The sequence below is a fragment of the Caloenas nicobarica genome, chromosome 1 (assembly GCF_036013445.1).
Source record: "Caloenas nicobarica isolate bCalNic1 chromosome 1, bCalNic1.hap1, whole genome shotgun sequence".
Lineage (NCBI taxonomy): Eukaryota > Metazoa > Chordata > Aves > Columbiformes > Columbidae > Caloenas > Caloenas nicobarica.
Genome location: NC_088245.1, coordinates 161722260 through 161747192, shown reverse-complemented (window position 1 = coordinate 161747192; position 24933 = coordinate 161722260). Strand labels below are relative to the sequence as shown.

Sequence of the window (24933 nt, the reverse complement as noted above, 5' to 3'; positions counted from 1 at the left end):
ATGGGTCTGCCCACATCAGACTTATGAAGGCCCTAGGCCTCCCTCTAAGCAAAACTGCATGAACTTCATTTTCTTAGGCACCAGGAATTAAAGACTTTTTTTTCATATTCCTATGTAAGTTAAACAGGATTTTTTTTTTCTTTTTTTTTGCTTATTTGGAAATGGTTTTATACCCATGTAGAGACCTCACTCTGATTGTCATTATAAATTTAAACACATTAGACAGAATCTGGGCTGAGGAAAGACACTAAACAAGGAGTTATAAATCTTGCATTATGAAATTCATATGTCAGTTCCTTTTGCAAATGTTGTTCTTCGTTATTTTAGTTCATCATTTTTACTATATCTAAACTGCTTAGTTTTCTTTCTAATACTGGCAACATTATTTCTCTTTTTTTTGGTACAGAAGTAAAATGCTCTAAGAAAACACATGTGATTTACAGACAGTGGAAGAAAAATTAGTGCTTTTGTCCACTGCCCAACTGAAGTTAATGCATTGTTTTGAAAGCCTTACCGACGTCAAAAAAACTAGCTTTACAATAAAGTTAAAGCATTTACATAGAAGGAAAACTTGATTATGAGGTTATGGGCCCAAATTATCTCAAGCTTTCCTGTATGAAAGCAAGCTCTGTCACAACAAGGAAAGAATCTGAGAACATTTTTTAAGATGCTCATATTTCATCTGCCATTTAGCATGACATCTGTAAGGAAAAATTGAAAGATGGAGGCATCTGAGGCAGCCAAGCACACTGACATTAGAATGTGAGTTATTCCCTCAAAGAAAATATGCCTTTACCTTGCACAAAGGTTTAGTTTATCCAGTCTATAACTTTCAGTTACCTAGATACTATTAAAATCAAATTCGTTTTCTTGTCTTCTCCTATAATAAGCATCAGTCTCCTCTAAATGTAAGTTATCTTCCAGTCAAATATGAAGTAGCTAATCATTTAGGCATGTAGTTTAGACATGAATTGAGTAGGTAAACAGAGACTTTCAAAATGTGTGTATTTTCTCTGATAATTTATGAGACAGGGAAAAAAGATTTTCAAAAGAACACTTTTAAAAAGTAGTAAAGTAGAAATTCTCTGTTTCAGTTTTGCCATTAAAAATAATATTTTCAAAAAGCTTTTAGGCCCATGCCCGGAAAGCAAGATATGAAAGTGTTATTATTTTAATATATATGAGTCCATAGAACGTTCATCCTTCTACAATTTTTGTCGTGGGGGGTTTTTTTGCTTTCTTTTTTTTTTTTTAATCATGGAAAAAATACTGTAGAAGGAAAGGATAGTATGTATGGGATGCAATACATTTTTAAATCTTACTTATTGTTTTGGTTTTTTATTATGAACTTCCTATTAAAAGAAACAAAGGACAGCATAAAAGACATTTGGTAATTAAAAAGCTGTACACAGTGTCATTATTTATTTTTGGTTTTTTATTATCTTGCTTTTATAAAATGCATACTGTTATGTTACTTAACAATTGTAGTGAAAGGATTTTCAAATTACTTGTGATAATTAAACCGCAAGATAAAATATATTGTTTCATTATTTTAACTAGTAATTTTTTATCTCATAAAGCAAGCAGCAGCTACAGGATAAAGAATATTTTTGTTTACTCTTTTTATAGACAGATATATATTTCACAAGTTATCTTAGATTGTCTGACATACAACCCAGGATCACAAAATAAATAAAACTAGTCCTGTGCAGTAAATTGTGAAATACAGATAAAAATCTCTTCCTGCTATTACACAGATATATTATCTAGAATTGAAACACTGGCTTTCCTGAAATCAACAGGAGTTTAGCTGTGTGTTTCAGCAGAGGCATATTTCATTCTGGGAGTATATCTGCAGTTGTAGCTGCTGTTTCATGATGTAAATGCACAGCAGGTTAGAATGCTCACCCCAAAAAACCCACATTTTTCTGTTCTCACTTTACTACTTCTCACAGTCAAAAGTAACTCCCACCAAATCTCCCTTCAGAATTGTTTTCGGACTTTAGCAAATCTCATCCGAGCTATCTTCACTGCTCACTTGCTCCATACCAAGTGTTATTAATCTCTTTTCATACAGTCTTCCTAGAAGTGTTACAATAAGTTTCTCCCTTTCCTGTCCAGCCATGCAGAACAGCCCTTTGCTTCACCTACTTTGTAGCTTGTTTCTGATGTTAGTTCCAAACTTGTCTCTTCTCCTGTGTTCTTGGTGTTCTCCCATTATGCTACTTGTCATTTTGACACTTTTTAAGAAATTCTCTATGCCAAACAAAGTGATGCTACATATTATTATGAATTCACTGTGAGTCTTTCAGGTAAAGTTAACCTGTTGTTTCATAAAGTATCAATTCTAATAAGAAATTCTTGCTAGCTCCTTTTCATTAAAAAGAACCTTTTAAACACTTTTTAAAGTGTTTTTCAAAGTGAAAGAATAAAAAAGTTTGTATGCAAACATGATTGCATGCTTATATAAATTATTATTTTTGCTTGAGTGAGTACACAGAAAGGAAGTAGAGCCAAGCAGTTCAAATAAGTGTATGCAGAAGATCTTCAAACAGTATCATTTTAAAGACAAAAATATCTCTAGTGCAGGCAGATTCCTTTGGTTGGATAGACCAACATTTTTCAAATTAGCCTCTTTTTTATAGACGATGGACTACTCTATTCATCCTTCAAAAACCTCTTTCATAAGTCAATGTTTAGTTTAGACCTCAATTTAAATTATAACAGGAACCAGCAGAATTTTTCCATATTTATTTTCTTGCTTTCCAACTAAAACAGAGTAAGTTTCCTATCCCAGTGTTCTGCCTGCACACATAAATCACCAGTTCCCATCACATCATCCAATATATATCAGCATTTACAATCTCTGTCCCAGAAGTCGATGTTGTGAGTCTCTAAACATGTTGGCACAGACACTAAGATTAACAACAGGAGTGGTGGCCTAAGAGAGCTTGTAAAGCATTTTTAATGACAAAAAAAATCCATATTTTGAGAGAAATTGCCCTATCTCTAAAAGTTTTATGCACTCCTAGCTTGTAAACATCTGAGGAACACTAGTGCAATGCATTCAAATAATCAACATGAGATGAATCATAGATTCAAAACATTGCAAGCACTACAGGTTTTTTTGCATTTAAAAAGCAAATTTTAAGTGTTTGCGTGTTACTTTTTTATCACAAAGTCTTTATTTTAATTATGAAATAATATACAAACATAATAATGTATAGCCACCTATTTTAAAGGTTAGAATCTTAAGTTAGGAAAATCCTTCTGCCTGAGGCTCTAAAAGATGATTTGCAGCCGGATTAAACTGTGGTCTCAGCTGTTTAATATGTGTGTGGTCAGTAGTGTTGTAAATTCTGCATAGCACGTCTGAATCAAAATCTGAAATAGGTGCCACATATACTTTCAAAATCTGAACTGGCCCTGGATACATATTGAATAAACAATCAAAGAACATTGGCAATATAAGCTCTGCCAGCTCAAAAGATAGCTCAGAAAATATACATATAACATTAGTTCCCTGATTTTAGGAGGATTTACAATAGTAGCATCCCATACTTTTTTTCCTATTAAAAGAGAAAAACAACTTCAGTATAAGAAGCCCACAAAAGTTAAAAAAAACTTGTTTCACACAAAAGTTTAAAAGGATTAGAAAGGAGTTTGTTCAGCCTCCAATGTTATACCAAAATACTCAAAATACTCCATTTGAAAAGACTGTTTCCATTTGTCTCTGTGCTGAAATAAGGATATGGTGAGAAGCTTTTCTAAAATAACAATGTTCATCCTTTCCCTGAATCAGCTCATGTTTCTGATGAACTTCTGCAGAGTCAGTTGATGGAAAATTCAAACTTAAGTAACATTCGAGTTTACCATTGAATACATACTGATGTAATTTATTACAGTCGTGTTTTCTTGTTATATGCCCTTCTTTCAGAGACACCTCTGTGACAGTCAGTCGTCAAACTTCCCAAGGTCTTCAGAGGGAACCAGTATTGCACAGGGAAAAGAGAGATTGAATTACCCTTGGGTTAGCTCCTCAGATTAGAACCAACGAAGAGATACACTTACTGTTTATAAAGAAAAGAAACAAGTGTTTGATCATTTATTACCTTAGATCATTTTTTATTCAAATGCCAGGAGCTCAGAAGCTGGCTTGCAAGCCTTCATCATTCTCTGATTGAAGTAGGAGCAACACATATCTGCACTCCTAAGATTCACCAACTTGAAAGACCTTTTAATATGCAGAATGAAAGGTCACGATCTCTTGATAAGCAGGCCGAGGAAGAGAAAGATAATGTCCCTTTCAGTGAGTATTTATTCTCTTTAATCATGTATGAACACCATTTGGCTGCACACTGATTTCTTCTTGCAAGGCTTCCCTGGTTAAGTACAGTTATCATCCTAGAATAATAATAATGTTTTAGGTTGCGTGTAGGTAACTCACTTCAATATGTAGAAGTAAACCCTACAGCTTTTAATGCCCAGTTTTATGTTAATAGAATTACTTTATGAACAGAAGTTAGGGAATAGTATGATCCATTCTGTTTCATCTTCTGCCTTTTTAGTTGATAGCAACTTTACTAGACCATCTGTTTTCTATAAAATATTTATATGTACATATAAAAAAGAGAGAGACCAAGAGAGAGAAGTAGGACACTACAGAAATAGAAAGAGAGTATCTGAGGATAGCTTTAAAAATGCAACATATTTACAACTTTTTGATAAAACATCAGTGCAAATCAAAAGTCAGATCTGAAACACTTTGAAAAGGGCTTTATGGGCATCAATACATGCCAAAGGAAGTTCTGGTTTCTGACTTTTTCCTTTAGAAAGGAGAAGAGTCTTGGTAGTAATATTGATCTGTTGTACACATAAAAGAAAAGTTAGGGGGCAAATCAACATATTAATATTTCTAAGAAAATGATCAATCTACAAGTCTGCTCAAAATAATTAATTGATTAAAGAGAGTTTAAAAGCAGAGCTTCCAGCACTCAGTCAGTAAGGAAGCTGAACTCTACTTCATTACAACTTGCACCCAAAGTTTAGGTATCGATTTAGTTCCTGGCGTAAACAGTTACATTCCTTATCTAGACAACGAAGAAGGTGGCTCTGAAAAACTCCCAGGAGAAATTTTGCCAGCCTGGTCACGCTGCCTCAATTTAGGCAGACAGGGATCTCCTTCTGGAAGAAGGAAATTATGCGTACATTAGCCAGAAGTGTGGACCCATAAGGGAAGATTTGCAAAGCAAACCAGTTGGTGCTGAGAACCTGATATCCACAGCAGACGTGTTTCAGAGCTCTCCCCTGGTCCCGAGCACCGACACTCGGTGATGCTGGGAATGCGATGGATGTGGTCCTAAAGTACATCTCCCCATGCAGCTTTCACTCAAAGGGATCCACTTTTTGTGCCCTGGGCCCACACTGCAAAGCGAACAACAAAACAAGGACAGGCAAGGAATGCGGTTAAAAGAATACCTTGATCTGAACTAAAATGCTCATATGCCCTCACTGTAGTTGGACTGTTTCATTGGACAGCTAAACTTTCAGTGCAAGGTGTATACCTAACTTAGGACAAAATTTCATTTATGTTTTCAGAACTAAACTTGTTGTGGTTGAGTTTTCAAACCTTAAAAAGAGCTAAAGAGGGCTTCTCCTTCTCCTTAATCTTTTTTTTCCTATAATAGAATCAGCTGTCTCTTTGTACCATTTTTCAGATGCCTTTATTTCGTTTTCTAAGGAAAGGAGTATCAAAATTGCCTGTAGTGTCTGATCAAACAAAATTACCTGCAGTCAGCAACGGAACAATTTCCATGCCCATTTTACAGCAACTTAAACGAATAACAAAGTTTGCTATTGCACAGATGTACATTCTAGAGCTTTGTTCTTGGGTACCTTGGACAAAGCCCTCACAGCCCCTACTATCGCTCTCATCTATATTTCAGTGTGGAGTAAATTTAACAAAGACTCTTCAAAGGGCTAATGAGTGGGTTTACGTATTTTTTTAGAAATTATCTCCTACATTTTGCAGTACTCCCTTTTTGAAAGGAAACATCCCTGTGTTATATTGTCTTTACATTCCCTCCATTTCTTCTAGTCAAAGCTTCTGCTTTTTATATCCTCCTTCAGAAACAATCATTCTAATAACATGTCCAAGAAAGGCCAATCTTACCCTTTTAAAGACAATCATGTATGATGTTTGTTCTCTTGTTTGGGACAACACACACACACAAAAGAAAAAAAGCCAGAAGCTGTATCTGTTTTAAGGAGTTTCAAGAAGCAGCTGAACATACAGCAGAAAGGCAAGGCAGTATGTGACTTTTTCTTTCTTTTTTCTCTACCTATCCTCTGTTTAATTAATAGATCATAGGAGGAGAGAAAAAGGAAAGAGAGTTAAATCTGAAATTATCAGAAACCCAGATGCTGCATCTCTGTGACAGAAGGACCTATTTCTTCTGGGAAAAAAAAAAAAAAATCTGTATTTTTTTGAAGAGGGAACTAACCTGATGAAAGAAGGAGACTCATAGTATTTTCAAACTAGGGTATCACTTGATGACTTGCAGAACAGATTAGGCTACGTGTAAAGTGATTTAACAGGAAAAATCAAGAAGGCAGCTGACTTTCTGCTTGTGACTGTATTGCTGAGCAACCCATTCTCACAGCGCTCTTGCTGTACTTCTCTCTAGCTAACTTAGCTCAGATTAGTATAGTGCCTGGTTTATTTGTACAGTCAGGCAAATAGCTCCATGCAGTCATTGGTGTCTGTGATTTTTCAATGCATGCGCCAATTTAGTCCAGCTTTAAAACCCGAGTACTTCAGTTCAGTGCCTAAGTTTAAGCAGGATAAATCAAAGCAGAAGAGAAAGCCAGAGATGAGAAGGGGAGAAGGAGGAAGAGATATAACAGGTTTGGACTCAACATGGGTTTCGCAGGCAGGCACCTCCTGCCAGCTATGAGTAGGGGACTGGCAGAGGCTCCCCCTGACCTCCCTGTGCGGTGGATGGGTGATCAGTCTGGGGCTGTAGAGCAGCCAAGCTCCGAGTCACAACCTCGCATGGGAAATCTCTGCTCCAGTGACGTGTAGAGGTGTGTTGGAGCTGCTGGGGCTCAGGAAGGTCCCGAGATGAGCCTGTGAAGCACTGAGCAGTTCCTATGAACCCATCAGGGAAGGGCTGGGGGTTCTGCTGCACCCAGACCTCCAGGAGAGCCAACGGGGACCAGGCTCTGCTTGCAGCCCTGGCACATGTGAGAAGGCCAGAGAGGGAAAGGACGTCATGAAGAAATGCCCAACGTTATGTACAACATTCTCCACAGGCAGCACGAAGCCACTTGCTTTTCAGGTCGGTGGGTGACATTAGTCAGAGGTAGCTAATGCCCAGGGCTCCTGACTTTTGGACGCCCCTCTGGAGCTGCGCTCCTAGGGTGGTGCATCAAAGAGAAACATCCAACTGCAGCTTGTGCTGGCCTGAGACACTAATTCTCATTTCATTACTGAAGAAATCTGCTTCCTCTGTGTCTACACCATCATAGGACTGGACGAAAATATGGATGTATTTGAGTTACTTTAAAATGCAAATGAAGAAATCCCTTATTACTGATGAATCACTTTGACATTTGTGTTGGTGACACTGATCTCCTCTTGACTTCACAGAATGATAGAATCATTTAGGTTGGAAAAGACCCTTAAGATCATCAAGTCCAACTCTTCCTTCCCATTGTACATGGGTCACAATTTCAGATCCTGCTCGCATCGTCTTGTGTCTGTGGTTGGAAAAGTATTGCAGAGCGGTCATTTAATTCATTTTGCTCAAAGTCTGCACCTTGTATTTTCAATCAGAGTGAAAGTACTTATCCACATGCAGTGTTCAGTAATCAGTAGGGATAATGCACAAGCAATCCATCAGTGCTTGAAGCTGCTCTGTATGAGCCCTTTCATGGCTCTAAATTGCTTATCATAGCCAGAACTGATGCATTACATTCTGTCCCTAACTTTTCTAAAAAAATTATGGAGTCATTTCCAGAATTACTACATTATACACGACCTGTAACTGGTTTTGAATCAAGGTCATATTGTATAGTTAGGGTTCTGATATCTTGCTATCACACAGAACAACCGCTGCATTCCCCCTGCAGCTTGGTTGGAGGCAACGCACACCCGTCCTTCCAAGGTTCTGCATGCCCTGGTACACACCAGAGCTCAGCCACAAGGGGCTGTCGTTGCCCAGCTTACCACTTACATTACAGTATTTTTTTCATTGAAAACCCACTGAAGAGGAAAAAATGCAGAACTCCACATCCTGAAAACCTCTGTGAACAGGAGAAGTTAGGTTAGGACTTCTTCTCACTTCTTTGCCAGTGTGTCTACTGATTAACATCCATAAGGACCAAACGAGTGGTTTGGTTTTTATGCACCTTTGGACATGGTCTTTTGAGACATGTGCGTTGAGCAGCAGTGTTGATCAGCTCCCAACTAGATGGAGTCACAAAAGTTCTGAGAAAGAGGGTTTCTTTGAAAACAATAGTTTATAAAAAAAAAAAAAAAAATCAGATGTTTCACATCATTTCATCTCCATTTTAAAGTTTTACCCATTTCAATGTAGGTTCATTTGTATTTCATTCTGCAGGGGCTCTGCTTTATGTGTGCAGGACTATGTCCATACGGAGATGCTCGCATACATATTTGCACACGTATACACACACACATATTTGCCAGCCTTCACACAGATCTCATATGGCTTGTTTGGCTCAGCCCTGCCATGCAGACTATCTGCATGGAGATCCCCACACTCCTGCAGCTCTGGCCCTGTACTCAGGATGAGGCAACTCAGGATCCCCCAACTCTAAGCAGGTGCTTGACAAGATATTACAGCTTCTCCATCATGAGACAGGGAATGTTCTATCACCCAGCTGAAGAGATTTCCCACTGCCCCATCCTTTAATGTGTGGAATCCCCAGGAACTGGAGCAGATAATTGCTCCATTTTACGAATTAAGAAGCTGAAACCATTAAATAATTTATCTCTTTGTTTTCTGTAGTGTTTTTCCCTTTCTGTGGGTAGTAGTTGTAAATCATAATAATGTACAAGCCAAAAATGCATTTCAAAATGCTTGAATTTTTCCGGGATGGAAACACTATATTTTGCCCAGCTCTCTGCCCAGTTTCTTTGCTGGACTCACATGCTGGTCAGTTTTAAGCTGCATAAATAATCAGGCCCTGCAAATGCACACAATATGCCAACAACATTTCATGTGGATAAAACTCTTGTCCAGTCATTCTACCCTGAAGCCATCCAGCCTCATTTAGCAAAGGAATGGAAGAATAAATTGCATTAGATTTTCTTTGTTAAATAGATCCAAGCCAAACTGTGAACAACAAAAAGTCACCAAGTGCTTTTTGGGCCTGTATTTTTCCATGGCTGGAAGTTTCTGCTAAAATTCATAAACGTACTGTAGCTTTTGAGTTTATTTGCCATAACTTGGTACTAGCAACTAGCAAACAAATACTAATGTTTGCAGCCAGATACGCATCTGTGTGTCTAAAGGATTTATTTACTTCTACTTGCAATTATGAAATTTGTATGCATGCTGGCAGATGTACGTGTGTATGCACATATATATGTATACAGTCATGCACGCATAAAGCACAACCCTACAAAATACAAGTGCATCTACATCCAAATGGGTAAAACTCCAGTCTTCTCTGTAGAAATAGTCAGTGTAAATAGCCAAATCCTCAGTAATCTAAACGATAAAAATAGGTCTCACCAAAGTAAATATAAAGAAGGAATTATCACCCTTGTCTGTGCTTTTTAACATTAAGTAATAGTTGAATCAGAGCAGACTTTGCAATTAAAATTCTTTGATCTTTTTATTTAAAACAAATAATGATGGCTGGAGGAAGGATCTCATGACAGGTACCATTAATAGTGCATTAGGGACAGCATGAAACAAAAAATAAGAAAAGCATTCAAACAAAGACGTTAAGTTTTTAATAACTTGCAAGAAGACAGATGGATTGTTACTTGGGTAGGGACCTTTGCTCTGCAGCTCTGTGCTGCAGGATTCCTCAGTGCTGGCTAGAGAGATGCCTTACTTAACAGCTGCAAGACATTTATCCCCATAACATAACCCTACTCCACGTTCTTATTCCTAGTCTGATGTATGCAGTTTGCTCTGTTTCCCAGTAGAGTCCTGGCTGCTCTGCTGGCAATACTAACAACAGTGGAATTACTCTTTTTTGGGAGATGAAGCTGATGTGAGGCACTTTGGGTAGTCCTCCCTCTCTTGGACGTACTTTTCTCCTAGTTTAGCTGCAATAGAGAAAGATTTGTTATCCACATGCTTTGGAGAGCAATGTAGAGAGAAAGCTTAAGGGGTGGAAGACACCTGTCTCTTCTGACAATTTGGTATGAAAACAAACGCATTAACCTAGAAATTCAGTAGCCTTGGATATGTGGTCTCTTATACTTCCTCACTATCTGGAATAAAAGGAGCATCTATTTATTCTCTTGCTTGAAACTCAGTTAAACTTGGCAAATAAAATGTCTTTCTGGTGACTGCATCCAATTTGTGCATGACATTTGGGGGAAAATGGGACATGAAGGAAATTACTGTTAATTTTCTAACAAAATTAAATGCATCGTAAACCTTTCAGTGATATCTGGGAATTTTTTCAATGTGTGACCCAAGAGGAAAAAATGCAATTGCAATTAGAAACCTTTTTCTTTCCCCTAAACTGTACTTGCACAATCTGCTGCTTACTGTAGGAAGCCAGTAGGAACAGACAAAGGGCTGTACATTTCAGATCAGGCTGTCATTATCTTATTTCTCATGCCATCAAGCAGTGTTTTGGGTAAGATGGGACTGGAGACATCTATACACAATACCATTTTGAGAGAAAGGAAAGAAATGCGAAGCATGCAAAGATCCATATTTTTTTAATTAGACTCACCTAAGAGTTCAGGGATGATGAGAACAAGTGACTGATACAAACTGGCTAGCCAAGTGTGAAAAAACTAAGCTGAATGTTGAACAAGGGTATTTTATCTGATTGTCAAGTATGTACACAACACAGTACAATCTCTTTTGTAAGCAAATCTGTAAAACTACTAATCAAAGAGGATACCCTAATGGTAAAGGGATAAATAACTGCCTAACGACAGCATTTATCTGAGAAATTAGATTATTTCAAACAACATGAATCTCCGCAAAGCAAGCACACTTCAGAAACCCTTAGATGTATTGCAAATGACAATAAATATAAAAATCCATCTTTAAAAGAGAAAAAAAAGTTCAGAATAAAGCTGTCTTGGGTGGCCTCTGTCCCTATGAATAAGTGTTTGTTCTTCATTGTGGAAAGGATTGGGATTCCCCCATTCTTCCCCTGTATTGCAGGTTTTTTTTTTTTTATTATCACTCGTCAATCTGCTATCACGACTTGCTCACTATTTTCTCAAGCACACGAAGTCAGGGAGCTGGAATGAACACAAGCTGGTACATAACTCATTACACCCTTCCTGATCAGCATTTATTGTAACACCTTCCTGCTTCTCCACAAAATACAAAGGACTAAAAGCCATTTACTGTTTAAAACAAGACTGATTTATGGGCACCCTTTTGTTTTAGGAACAATTATTTTTTATATCAGGCATTGTCTGAAAGGCACATGTGTCTTGGCATATCAAGATGTCATTTCACTGTTGATGTTTTCTTTGTAATTTATTATTTGGAGGCATTCAAAACTTCCTAAGTGCTTCCCAAGCACATGGTTGTTACTGCAGAATAGCGAAGGTCTAAGAACAAGAGCAGATGCAGGAAAGGAGCCCAAATGAGAAGCAGAAATTGAGCAGAACCTCATTCTTGGCACTGTTTTCACGGTGCCCTGGTGCCATTCTGCCAAACCTCTGCTGTGGTCCATCTTTTGCCACTGATTCACATCACAGTAACAGTTTTGGCTCTCACTACGGTTTCCAGCACCATGGCAGTCCCCTATTTCAACTTCAGCAAAGCAGCCTCGCTCCAACATGCTGTTCCCACTCCATCCTTCTGGAAAAATTTTTCCCTGCAGTGTGCACATCCCATTCTGCAGCTGCTCTTGCTGCTACAGAGGAGGTTGGGTACCTCTTCACCATGGTCACAACCTTTCCATGCACACAGTGTGCCTCTGGGTGTACCCATCGTCTAGTCCTGCAGTCACGTCTTCCTGCAAACACCTGGGATGGTGAACACCGCTTGAGATCTTGAAGCAGGTGGTGGGATCAGTTTGAGTACTTGTAGAAGTCACCTTAATGCAAGCCGCCTTTTGAAAGGCAACCCCCTTCCCATTCCCCTCATCTTTTTGGCTGCGCTGCAGTAGGTCACACCCTGCTGAAAATGATCCCGCTTGAAAAAGCGATTCTGCTTCCAGCCAGCTCCATCCCTTCCTGCAGTTGTCTGGCATGGAGCAGGATGAAATTTCGTCCTCAGTGGCATGGGGGAGAAGAAGTCACTTTTTTGGTTGGCTTAAACAGGTTGTGTGACTGCACCCTGAGCTGGGCAGGCACAGTTGGCCAGTCTTCTGCCACTGCTTTCTCATTTCTAGACTGTCTCTTGGAAGTTATCGCCTCCATGTGCAACATCCCAGTCCTCCTTTTCACTACTCCATGTAGATTTCCAGGCTGTATCATGCATCAAGGAGAGCAGAAGGACAGGAGAAAGTGCCTGAGGAGACATATGAGCACTGTTGTGTCCCTCGTTGTTCCTTCAGGTAGCTATCCACAAGCATACAACCATGCCATGACTGCAGTCGTTATTCACTACATTTTGAAGAACAGATTTTTTAAATATAAGTGGATTTTCAGTGCTACTGAACCATTTATACTGAAGGAAACCACAAGTATAAATTCTAGCCAGTCTGGCATGCGTTTTTCTGTAACTGGCCACTGAGTTCACAGTGAATGGATTTCCAGCCCTTGATTAGATATTCCAGCCTTCCCATAGGAAAGAAGGAAGGAAAAGCTTTGTAGAAAGAGGCCTTAATAGAGATATGCAAATATTTCATATTCTTTCCTTGCCAGGTCCTGTTTCACTTTAAATTAGTGAGATTCCCTCTTATCAAAGAAAAAAGAAAAATAAGAACTGTCTTTTCACATATTGTCTTTTCACATCTAATTGACTGATGTTTTAGGGAACCTTTTCTGTGTTGTATTTCTGTCGAGCAACTGTGGGCTGGGATGTGTGACAAGGCTGAAAAAACTTGTCTGAAACACAGACACAATAATTTGTTCATGAATAAAAAGTCTCCCACAGATATTTGCGTAAACTAACACCAAGCATACAAATATTTGCAGAAAAATGAACAAAAAATATAAGCAATATGTTCAGTGCAAGGAGTGAGTTGAATTTAACGGCTGTTATGCTTCTGCATATATAGAGACATGTTTGAAATAATCAAAATAAATATTTCTATTCCATGGTTTGAGTGAACATCACCAGAAGGACAGACTTGTCCCAGTTCCATTTGTGCAACTCACCTTTGAAAAAACAGGTTGTCTAACTTGTTTTTCTAAAATAAAATATAGATTCTATCTATCTGCTTTAGGAGAAAAGATGTTGCTAGACTAGTATAAGTATTATTAAATCCTTTTTGTACTCTTTTCTGGTTGTGAGAGGAACATAATGTTAATTGTCATTATTTATATTATTCACTGTCATCTTTCTTTATAGAGCTTGTGGGAAATAGTGAGGACAAAAAATGTGTCTTAAAGTTTCCTTTTACTGAAGTGACACATCGAGACAACTTAGGAGGCCTTTTTTAGTGACTGAATGTTGGCAATGCTAAGTGCCTGTGAAAGAGTTTCCCCTTCTAGCAGATAGGATCCAGTGTAGCACATCAATGTCAGATGATGTCATTTTTCCTATTTTTTTCCTGGAAAAAATATATGACATCTGTAAGCAGCATTTTAGGAAAGCAGACTTTGCTGTATCCATTTTTAGAATAGTGTTTGCTGTTCTTTTTCTACCTCTTCACTTTTGCTCTCTTTTGAAAACAAGAAAAACAGTTTGCCCCATAGATGCTGTCCTATTCCATTTGACAAACATTGATTTTTCTCCCCCATGTTTTCGGTGGAGCCAAAACTGGTATGGCTTATTGTTTTTAATAGGAACAAAACTATCAACTTAACCACCACCTAGTCTTGTCATGCCAAAACGCATTTATTTCTGTATAGCACTGTCCACAGATATCAGTACAGCACCAGGAACAATAGTTGTTAATTTGCTGCCATGCACTCAGCCAAGGAGAAACAAAATTGGGTCTTTTCTGTAGAACCTGAGAATAGGAATGAACAGCTTCCTCCAAATCAAATTGTTGAAAAGATGCTTTGTGATTTTATTAGGCCTTGGATCACATCCCATTTGCTTGGCAGATATAAGCATTAATAATAATCTTAATTTCTTCATCAAAATGTACAATGTTTAAAGATTATGTCTTTATTTTTACACTTTTGCATTCAGAAAATCTGAAATCAATGTTCTTTTTGGTAGCAATAAACCATGGGTAAAACAGCATAGGATAGAGACTAACATTTCTTCTTCCCTGTTCTTTCTTATGCTGGTATGGATCTGGAAGAGCTGCAATGAAATCAGTGTTGGTATCCCAGAGCTATAGCCAGGTTAGTGGCAGTCGAATTCCACCAACATTTACTATTCTGGTAAGATGAGGAGCTGGATTAAGTGGATATGCATAAAGTTTAGGAACTGTATGAAAACTGTCCTCTAGCACAGGTCAGTGGCAGAGGGAGAGCTCAGGTAGGTAAGGAGGGTGGGACAGAGCCGGGCAGAAGCTCAAACGCAGAAGCACAAACCTGGTGCTCTTGGGGTGGCCGCTAAAAAGAGGATCCAATGTGAATAAATTCACAACGAACTTAATCCCTAACTAAACTGGGTGGATGGGATCTCCCTCCAGAGGTCTCCAGAGCTGACTACATCTTCCCGTTTAGCATACAGGGAATCATGGAGGACTGTTTCACTGAGTGCTTAGAATTGTAGGAACATGTTAAAACTCAAAGTTACAGAGAATTGATCCCAGAATATCCCCATACCTCCCTAGATTCCCTAGTCTGTTTTTCTGTCATTCAACAGCCTTATGGGGAAATATAGATAATTCATATTCATAAATCTCTCTTGGATGAAACTGGAGCTGATTGGATGAATCTTTTTATGTTGAAAAATGCTCATTTTAGAAAATCACAAATTTTTGAGAATGAGTATGATGGTTGCCTGGCCACTGGCCTGGAAGCATTGCCAATGTGCAGCCAGCCAGCAATCTTTCTGTGAAAAATGGTCCGCTTTTAAATTTTTCACCCTCGGTTAAAAAGTTTTTTTTCCTGCTGTGAAAGTTTTAGTGGGAACAGATCTTTTTATGGCCAACACTGTTTGTGTGTTGTTATTAATATTTATGATGATTGCAACATATCAGGCAAGTGGCCTTGTGTGATGAACATTAGTTTTTTATATTACTTTGACCTTCTCTAGACTAGACAAACATCTTTACTCTTGATCTACCAATCATTTAAAAGATCATGACACAGATAATTTAGAAGAATTAAAGAGCTCAAGTGTAGGATTTTACAACATTGCCCCTATCCTATTGATTAGTTCTGTTTCATCCCCATAATATAGTTAGTGCAGCTAGGCAAACACAGAGAAATTGCTCTTTCCTTTCAGGAGGAATGTCAAAACAATAAATAGATTAGTCATACCTTCTCTATTGGTTGGTGACAGCCTTGATGTACACAATCATTTGGGATTCAAACATTTGTCTGGGGGGGAAGTACCATTTTTATTTGCTGCATTGGGTCTCGCTGGGAGAAGATGCTGTGAGGCATCTCAAAATTCTCTGCATAGTGGAAGGCTTTTAAATGCAATGAGATATCCGCTGTACATTTCCATATTAATCAATAAGATGAAAGGCAAAAATCAATTTTGTCTGTGCAACTGTGTGTGACACCTCCCTAAGAGCCATATGATTGGGATGGATTCATGCCAGCAAAGCTGGCCATAGGTTGATTGTTTATTTATGGCAAGGAGAGGCATAAAGTCAGCTTAGTGACAAAGTAGCTGGAAAGATGTTATTCATAGGATATCTATTAAAAAATCTGGCGTTGGTGCCTGGGAAATATGTATTTCAGATCTTAAGAGCAATTGTGGTTTCCTACATAAAACAGGAGCAAAACCCTTCTTTGATTTAGAAGAAAAAAAGGCCAAATTTACTACAGGAAATGAGGAGCATCCAGGTTTTCTCTGACAGTCATGGCAACACTGAAGAATTTGACACATTGTCTTGGGATTAGCAAGGTATTGTTATTGTAACATTAAGAAATTAATGAAATGTGATCCTCTAGTTTCATATTCTACATCTCCCTTCCTGTACGGGAACAGACAATGAACCTTAACACGTCCCCATGTCACCTACAGTTTGGCTGGCCTCTATTACATCCTCTAGTAATTCTTATAATTCAAGATTGCAGAATGTTAAATTACAACTTGTGTCATATTTGAAAGCTTACATTTGTAACCTCTTCTACAATGTTACATCCAAGATGTAGGTGAATTCATAAATATAGACTTTTTTCTTCGGTGCTCTGTTCCTTCCCTAGTTATTCCTAATATTCAGGGTTGTTTTTTTCATGACTGCTAAACTGATTTTATGGTAGTATGAACTGAAAAACTTGGGTTTGAGTGGCAACAGATATCTCAGAGCCCTTCATTGCCTAAATATATGTTAGAATTTGTTTCTTTTTTCTTATACTCATCACTTGATTCCAATTTACTGCTCAGCATTCAGCATCATGAAGTCCTTCTCAGACTTTCTGGGACAGTCTTCATCTTTACTCTCCTGAACAGTAACACCAGTATGCTTTTTCACCTCACTATTTACCTTCATCTCCAGATAATTTAAGAAAAGGTTACAACAGCAATCTTAAGCATAGAGTCCTGTGGAGTCTGTTAAAAATGTCTTTGGAGCAAAAGTTATGCCAAGCTAAGCTTTCTACAACTAACTCAGATTGTAAATGTAACTTCTAGATAGGTGAAATGAATCAAAGCCTAACCACAAAATCACAGAAGTCTGGGTTAGAAAGGGACCTGTGGAGACCCTCTAGTGTCCAACCTTCAGCTGAAGACAGGGCCTTAGATTAAGTTTTTCAGAATTCTGCCATCTCAAGTCTGAATATTTTTAGCAAGAGGTTCCACTACATCCCTGGATGACCTATTCTAGGGTTTAATTGTTCGCTTGGTGACATTTTTTTTTCTTATAGCCAAACAGAAATCTGTGCGCATTGTCTCTTGTCCTGTCACTCCACATCCATGTGAAAACAGTTGCACCATCTTCTCTGTACCTACCATTAAGGCACCGAAGATTAATGAGATCTCCCCTCAGTCTGATCTTTGTAGGCTGAACAAACCCAGTTCATTTAGCCTTTTTTTTTATCTGTCAAGTTCTCCAACCTTTTCATCATCTAGGTGGCCATCCACTAGACCCTTCTAACCCAAAGAATGGCTAAAATTGATTTATAATCTTAATGTAGCACTGAAGATGCACTACATCCAGCAGTAGAGAGATAATATGAAAGAGAAAGAAATATTCAAGGAAAAGAAAAAGTAGAATTATGACCAATATCCTTCTGTAAGTAATCCTTAGTAAACTGCCAATAGGAATGGCAAGTCTGTTAGGTTTAAACTGAGTTTTTACAGAAGAAGACATTAAAGTCACAGATGACACCATATTTATTAGAAGAAAGATTATGCATTGATTAGATGCTGCTAAAGGGTGGAGTTATTATTGAAATAACCAAACAGTTTCTTGAAATAAACTGCTTATAAAAGTAAAATATGTATCACTTCTCAAGAAGAGATAATGGACAGCTCATTAATTATGTTTTCGATAGTGTGCCATAAGTTCTGTCAAGGCTGGAAAAAGTTCTACTGCACAAAATTTTGAAATATGAGTAGGAAATGAAATAAAAAACAGTGCAGAAAATATAATAACTGTAAATTCTGAAGATGAGGAGACATTTGAAAAGGTACGTCAGGACTGACATGGGAAATATGAATTATAAATCAGTTGTGATGAAGAGGATAAGGAAATCCAATGCATCAAGGGAATCGAGACAGTTTTCTGAGTCATATATATGGGCCAAAAAGGGCCTCTGCAAAACAACACTAATGAGATACAACTTTAAAAGTTTAATTAGTTCTAGACATCACAATACCAGAGAGGTCTTTTAAAGGAAATAAAGAAAACAGCAAAATCACTTATGAACACAGAGTAAAAAAATTAGCGTGGAAAGTATGACTGAGTACAAACTAAAGGAGGGTATGATAGATGCCTTCAAATATCTGAGGGATGTAAAAAATGAGAATAGGGCTGATTAAGATTATATGAGGCAGCTTACTAGAAGAAGTTGAGTGAAATTAAGCAACAGAAAAAATACACCACATAACTGGACAGATATTCTAATAGTTATGTACAGTAGACAATGAAATAGCTTTCTTAAAAAACATGTGAAGAACATAACTAAGCTATTTTTAAATTGGGCTGGACAGATTGCAAGTGAGTGTGTACTGTGGATAGTAACTCTGCATGGGCAGTGGAACGGCTGAAAAGATCTTTGATTCCTAATGACTGTGACTGTATCATAATAATGCGAGCTGTATTCTCAGGATATTTTTACTGAGGAAAGCATACATTAAATATGAAATTTCAGGCTATGATTTGCTGTCTTCAACCATTTGAGCATATCTCATCAGAGTCAGGAAGATCAACTTTTTTCACTGTGCCAAACCCCCCATATCTTGAAAGAATTATGCACACTGGTCTAAGTTAATAAAAATTTAAAGAACAGACTGTAGCAGGTATCATACAGGCATGCCTCAATGAGAGTTATTTTATTTACTAACAACATTTTCTGTGACTGATGATAAGACTATTTAAGTATCTCTTGGCATATGGAAAAAGCAACAAGGCAAAGATTTTATAAATGTATCATATTTTATTAATTGATTCATGTCAAGCATTCAGACAGAATCCTCAACAACATTTGATAATAACATTTGCTAAAAGTCTGGTTCAGAACATCTTGCATTCAGCTCCCATAGGGTAGTGGAAGAATAATAATAGACAAGTATTGCCATTTTGCCTAGTCTTTGCTACTTTCTTTTTGCATATATGAACAAAAATAAGATATAATCTAATGGCAGTGCACTAAATTATTTAGAATTGCTCAAAGTTATAGAAAGACAAAGAGGCAAAATCATTTTAATATGGTCATTTTTTTCAATGCATGGAAGAGAAATGTATGCTATGTGAAATGCTCAAAAAATCTAGTGAACCTGCAGTTCAACCTAGAAAATTCATTTTTTTGCTATCAGCTGCAATAAGATGACAACGGCAGGTCAATAACATTTTCATACATATATTGTACATGATATTAAACTCATTTTTTGAACTGCTCTACATAAACAAGACAGTTAGAGACAAACAGCAGGAGTGATAAAAAATTCTCCATTTGGGTATGAAAAACTGGCTTATTGATACTGCTGACAATTCTTTTTTTCTGTTTTGAGTCAAGAGTGATATTGTCATCAATCAACATAGCTACATCGCTGATCAGAAATATCAGAAAATACATAATTCTTAAATCTGCAAATTCTTATAGTTGAAATTAAACATAGATAATAAATAACTTGATCTGATTATCTACACACATTTTTAAAGCTTACCTTTTTAATTAATTGGTAATTGACCTGGCAGGGACAATTCTGGATTCCAGTCCCTCCTGCAAGAACCTATGGTGTACTTTTCATTACATCAGCCTTTGGGCATCAACCCTACAAGCATAAGCTAGAAAACTGGATTCACCCCTTCATAACTGTGTGCCTCAAATTCTAAGACAGAGAGCAATCTTTCTGTCCAGGTGAACAACTAAGTATTCCATAGAATCAGCTTTGAAAGGAGATCCAGCAGGCACAGAAGAACAGCAGAGGTGGTTATGGTGTTTTTCCGGCAGGTAATATTTTGAGGCTCCTTACAGCAGGTAAAAAAATTGAAAGAGAGTCTCCCAAATCTTGATTGTACTGCGTAAAGGTTAGCACCTTCAGGTCTTCTCCCAAGTAGCAAGTGACAGGACAAGAGAAAATGGCCTCAAGTTGCGCCAGGGGAGTTTTAGACTGGATATTAGGAAAAAATTCTTCACCGAAAGGGCTGTCAGGGAATACATATGTGGAGCTTAATGATAGTCAGAGAGGAAAACTGTCAATTAAGTTCAATCAGAATAGAACCATACAGTGTGTTAGTATGAATAATAATGTGAAAAGGGGACTGTGGACCCTAAGAAAAACAGTAGTTTTGGCATCACTGCCATGCCTTACTCTGATTTCCTGAGAAAAGAGTTCTTAGCACCTCATTAATTGTGAGGTGGAGTTTTACTTTCCCCTTCTGAAGTTTTTTAAATCATCATCTAGTAGTAAAAGTTTTGGCAGAGTATTACATGGATGTATTTCCACTGTTATTATATTTTTTAAAAGTCAATATGTACCCATATTTCAATTCTCAATATTTTTTTTGTTTTATTTCTTTAATTTACCATCTAATGCTCTGAAGATTTTATGACCACTACTTATAGTAAGTGTCATGATGGAAAACTCACTGCATTTTGCCTACATAATGCCGTAAATACAACCCAAACTCCTGCCTCTTCTTGCCCTTGGTCAGAAGGTTGGGAAGCTACCAAATAAGCACTGCTATGCAGCCCATCATATTAACAGTTATATCCTTTTCCAAGGCAGTCATTGTCACTCTCAAGGTCATAGCTGATTACAAGAATTTGCTCAGTCTGTTTACAACTAAGTCATCTCTCTTCTTCTGCAATCCATGAACTTGTCCATGAACTAATCCTTTGAAGCTTCCCAAATAAAAATTTATCCTTACATTCTTTCACAAGCAACTATGTGAACAAACACTTCACAGTTCTTCATAAATGTTAGAGCACATATATGGGACTAGAAAAAATGTAAACCTACTGATACAAGATTCAAGATAAAATCTTCTTCCTTTTTTTCCCCAAACAAAATATACCTTAAGATTTTGTGAAGGACATGAATTTAGTATTTTACCATTCTTTGTCTCCCTGAAGAAACAGCATTTGCAGAGATTTCATCCATAGATCTTTCCTGGATTTGCCCGGGGAAAGCTTAGCCACTGGTGGAGTCTCACTGATAATTTAAAAGTAGAACAAAAGCGTGCATGAGGGGAATAATTGAAGTCGCAGCCAAACTAACACAGACTCCAAAAATACCTTCCCTCTTAGCTCCCTGAGTCTCCCCTATCAGACCCTCCTCGCATTTTCTTGGTGATAGAAAGATGGGGGGAGGGGAGGCACTGAAGTTTTTACAGGAACTTTGTATTTCAGCCTTCTTTGGGGTTTTTTCACTTGTCAGATGTCTCATAAATCAGTGTCCTTGTCCCTGCTCTTTTTGTTTCAATCTGGGATTTACTAGGAAGTTTTTTGTAAACTTACTCTGAAGAAAATGTAAAATAAACAGGAAGATACCACTTTTGGTGTCAAGATAAGTCCAAAAGACAGTGGCTTGATCCAGTTTCTAGGAAACAGAGGCAGATTCTTGGCTATTTATATTGGTAATCTATCCCTTATTTTGCCTGGAGGCGCTCAGGGTTCACAAAACTGCATCATATCTTGGAATTCACACATGGCCTTCTGAATTTTTAAGTTATACAATAAATCACTTAGCATGGTGATCAGTTTTATCCTACACTTCTCATTAAGGTGGCACCTATAAAACCTAATTAAAAAAAAAATCTGATTTGTGAAGTAAACCAAAAATTTCTGCAGAATTTCTTTCTTATGTATGGTTTAAAATGAAACCAAGTCCTTCTAAAAGCCAGTGTCAAATACCTATGGTACGTCTTGGTGTGGACAAGGGAATACAGAGCAGTTAAACAGAGCCGCTGTGCTCAGCCAGCAGAGACATTTTGGAGACCCTGGGACTCCACCCTGGGACCCCAGTAGACTTGGGGTTTTCTACTGCATCAGGAAGGTCCCCACTCCTGTTTTGAGCAACATGCATCCAACAGGAAAGTTTGAGAGCAGTGGCACTGTCAGGGAATCTAGCGTGCCATATGCTCTGCACTTTCTCAGGACTGTTCTGCTAACCCATGTCCTCAAGTGAGCAATTAGTCATGTTTATTGTTTCTTAGTCACTAACAAATCCACGACAAAAGAATGAGTAACCTAAGCTGAGTTCCTGATCCACTCACCTATCAGCTAGGTGCCCAATTTTTGCCAAGTGCTCTAGTATATGGAAAGGGAAAATGTACTTAGCCTAAGCAAAGCAGATTTTGAAAAAGGCAAAAGAAGTAAAATTAAAAAACATAAGTAATTGAACAATACAGTCCAAGTATATTAACAACATAAAGAGCAGGTAGTCAATTAATCAGTTTTCAGATTTTTGTAGAGCTGATTGAGAAATCATTAAATCCACACAGTGTCCCACTGAACTGAAGTAGACTTTCTTTGAGTTCAAGGCTCTGTTCTTGAGAATTAAGTTTTCAAGACTGAGGCATATAGATTTTCTTAACTTAGTTTCTAAATGTTTCCAGTTTCTCCTGTACTAATATTAATAACTTATTTAGGAAAAGAAAAAAAAAAAAAAAGAGTGAACAGCAAACAGTGTTGTGTTTGTTGTTACATGATTATATATTTGAAGAGCTACAGTCTGGGAAGGACCATTACACCATTTTGACTGTCCTGTCATAAATCTCAGATCATTAAATTTCATCTGATTTTCACTATATTCAACCTAACAGCTTTTATTTCTTTCAATTGCATAGGATACCCGTTGTGTATATATTGTAAGTGTTCATATAGCACTGTGCAAGTGAATGACAAGATTTAGCACCAGAGTGAGGGTTAGAGTTGGCAAACAAGGGAATGCAACCTCATGAGCTGAAGAAATATTTTCCAAGGGAGGAATTTGACTTAAGACAGTGCACTGTGGAAGTTGTTGGGTTTGGTTTTGGGGTTTTTTTTCCTAGAGATCAATGTTAAGGATAGGAAATTCAGTCTGAATTTTAATCTGAGAGCTAACTCAAAAAATCAGAAGATAGAAGTTAGTTAACTACAGTAGTGATTATGTTCCCAAGGGGCCTGCACGCTCATAACAATATGACTGCCTTGGTCTTCAAGGCTTCTCTCAGTCTAGGGCTGTCAGATATCCTCTGGATAGATTTGACTTAATATTAGGAAGAACACGATGGTTAGAGAAAGGGTAGAAGGAAGAGCTCAGTCGGAGGCTAAGAAAGTAATTTTGAAATTCATAGAAGTGGCACGTGCTCATCCTCTCTTGCTTGACTGAGCTTGTAGTACTCCTATCAGAAGGAGACAGGAGTAACGCAGCAGTCCAGTCACTGCTAAATCAGCCATGGCCCCACACACCTGCTGAATTGAAGAAGATAAAATGAGTCCTCAAACAGCATCAGTTTTCTTTTTATGCAAGAGCTCATCTGAACTGTGCAATTGTCCAAGACTTCTAGTCTGAACTAAGCTCTAAAATGAGCCTTAACTGGAAGCACAACTTGTGTCAGCCTCAGATATAATGGTTGCAGGAGGAACCTGTTTCGCCTTAGCCCTTCAAGCATCTCTGATCCCAGCATTTAATCCATTTCTCAGCTCCGCCTCTTCAAATATGTCTCTGTACACGCCTCCAGTTTAACACTAGTCCTGTCCCACACTCCAAAACGAAAAAAATGGACTGCTGATATAAAGATGTACCAGTCATCAATAAAGCTGTGAACATTTCAAAGTAAACTTTTCCCTTAACCCGTTGGTCCCTAGCCATATCCCTATATAGCTAACTAAATAAAAGATTGCGGGGCTCTGCTGTCAAGTGATACTGTTGGCTCAAAGCCTCACTGCTTCATGCTATCTTCTCCACAGATTTGTGTTGTGAATAGCTACCTGGAGTGGTCCAGAGTCATTCCAACCCAGAGAGGGAGACAGCAATTAAAGAATATGGAACACCTGAGATCTACTTCTTTATTTCACTCTCTATTGTTTTTTTTCTTTCACATTTTTTTAGCATAAAGCTATAGCCCATGTGATTGAAGCATAACCTTGACTCTAATCTTAACTCAAACCATCAAACCTATACCATACTATATCAAACAAGGAATCTCAACTTAGCAAAAAGCTCACAGAGACCTTTGGCAGCCAGGAATTACCCACATTTCTCAGCCTCTGCCCTCTTCCAGTGCAAAGACTAAAGAAAGACTAAGTCTATGGATAGGGTTAGGGTTCAGAAAATAGAAGACGATGAACCCATTCTCATGAAGGGTCTCCAGCAATTACCTGTTAAGTGAACTCTAGTTCAACACAGTCCCTTATCCAAAACATGTACTTGAGCTTAGCACTAGACTTGTCCAGCCTGCTAGTTCCCAAACTAAAGTGTGCTCATACAAAGAAATGCTTGTCTTTAACTACTGGCTACTCCTAAAAAAATAAAACAACCAAAACCAAACCAAAACAAACAAACAACAAACAAAAACCCAAAACAAAACAAAAACCCACAACAAACAAACAAACAAAAAAACCCACAAAAAACCCACCAAACAACAACAAAAACCACCTTGTGACAAATTCTCTTTGCATGTGGAAAAATTGCCAAGTTTTTGCAGGAATCTGCATGCGTATATGTGTATGTGTATTTTTGTGTGTATGAAAAATGTTTTGTTTCCTCTATCAGAGGAAGGTGCTGTTTTCAATGACTTTCCCACTGAAAAGGGTTTAGACTGAAGAATGTTAAAATAATGTGAAGCCAAAATAACACCTCTGTTTTAAAACAAATTCCTATTATCTCACCATTTCTCACAGTTAGCAAA

The 24933-nt window shown here is 37.8% G+C and overlaps 1 protein-coding gene across 1 annotated transcript in view; it reads left to right on the top strand.

The window, feature by feature from the left end:
• GPC6 (glypican 6) overlaps nt 1-24933 on the top strand; it is a 769976-nt gene that overhangs the window by 672246 nt on the left and 72797 nt on the right. The window lies entirely within an intron of this gene.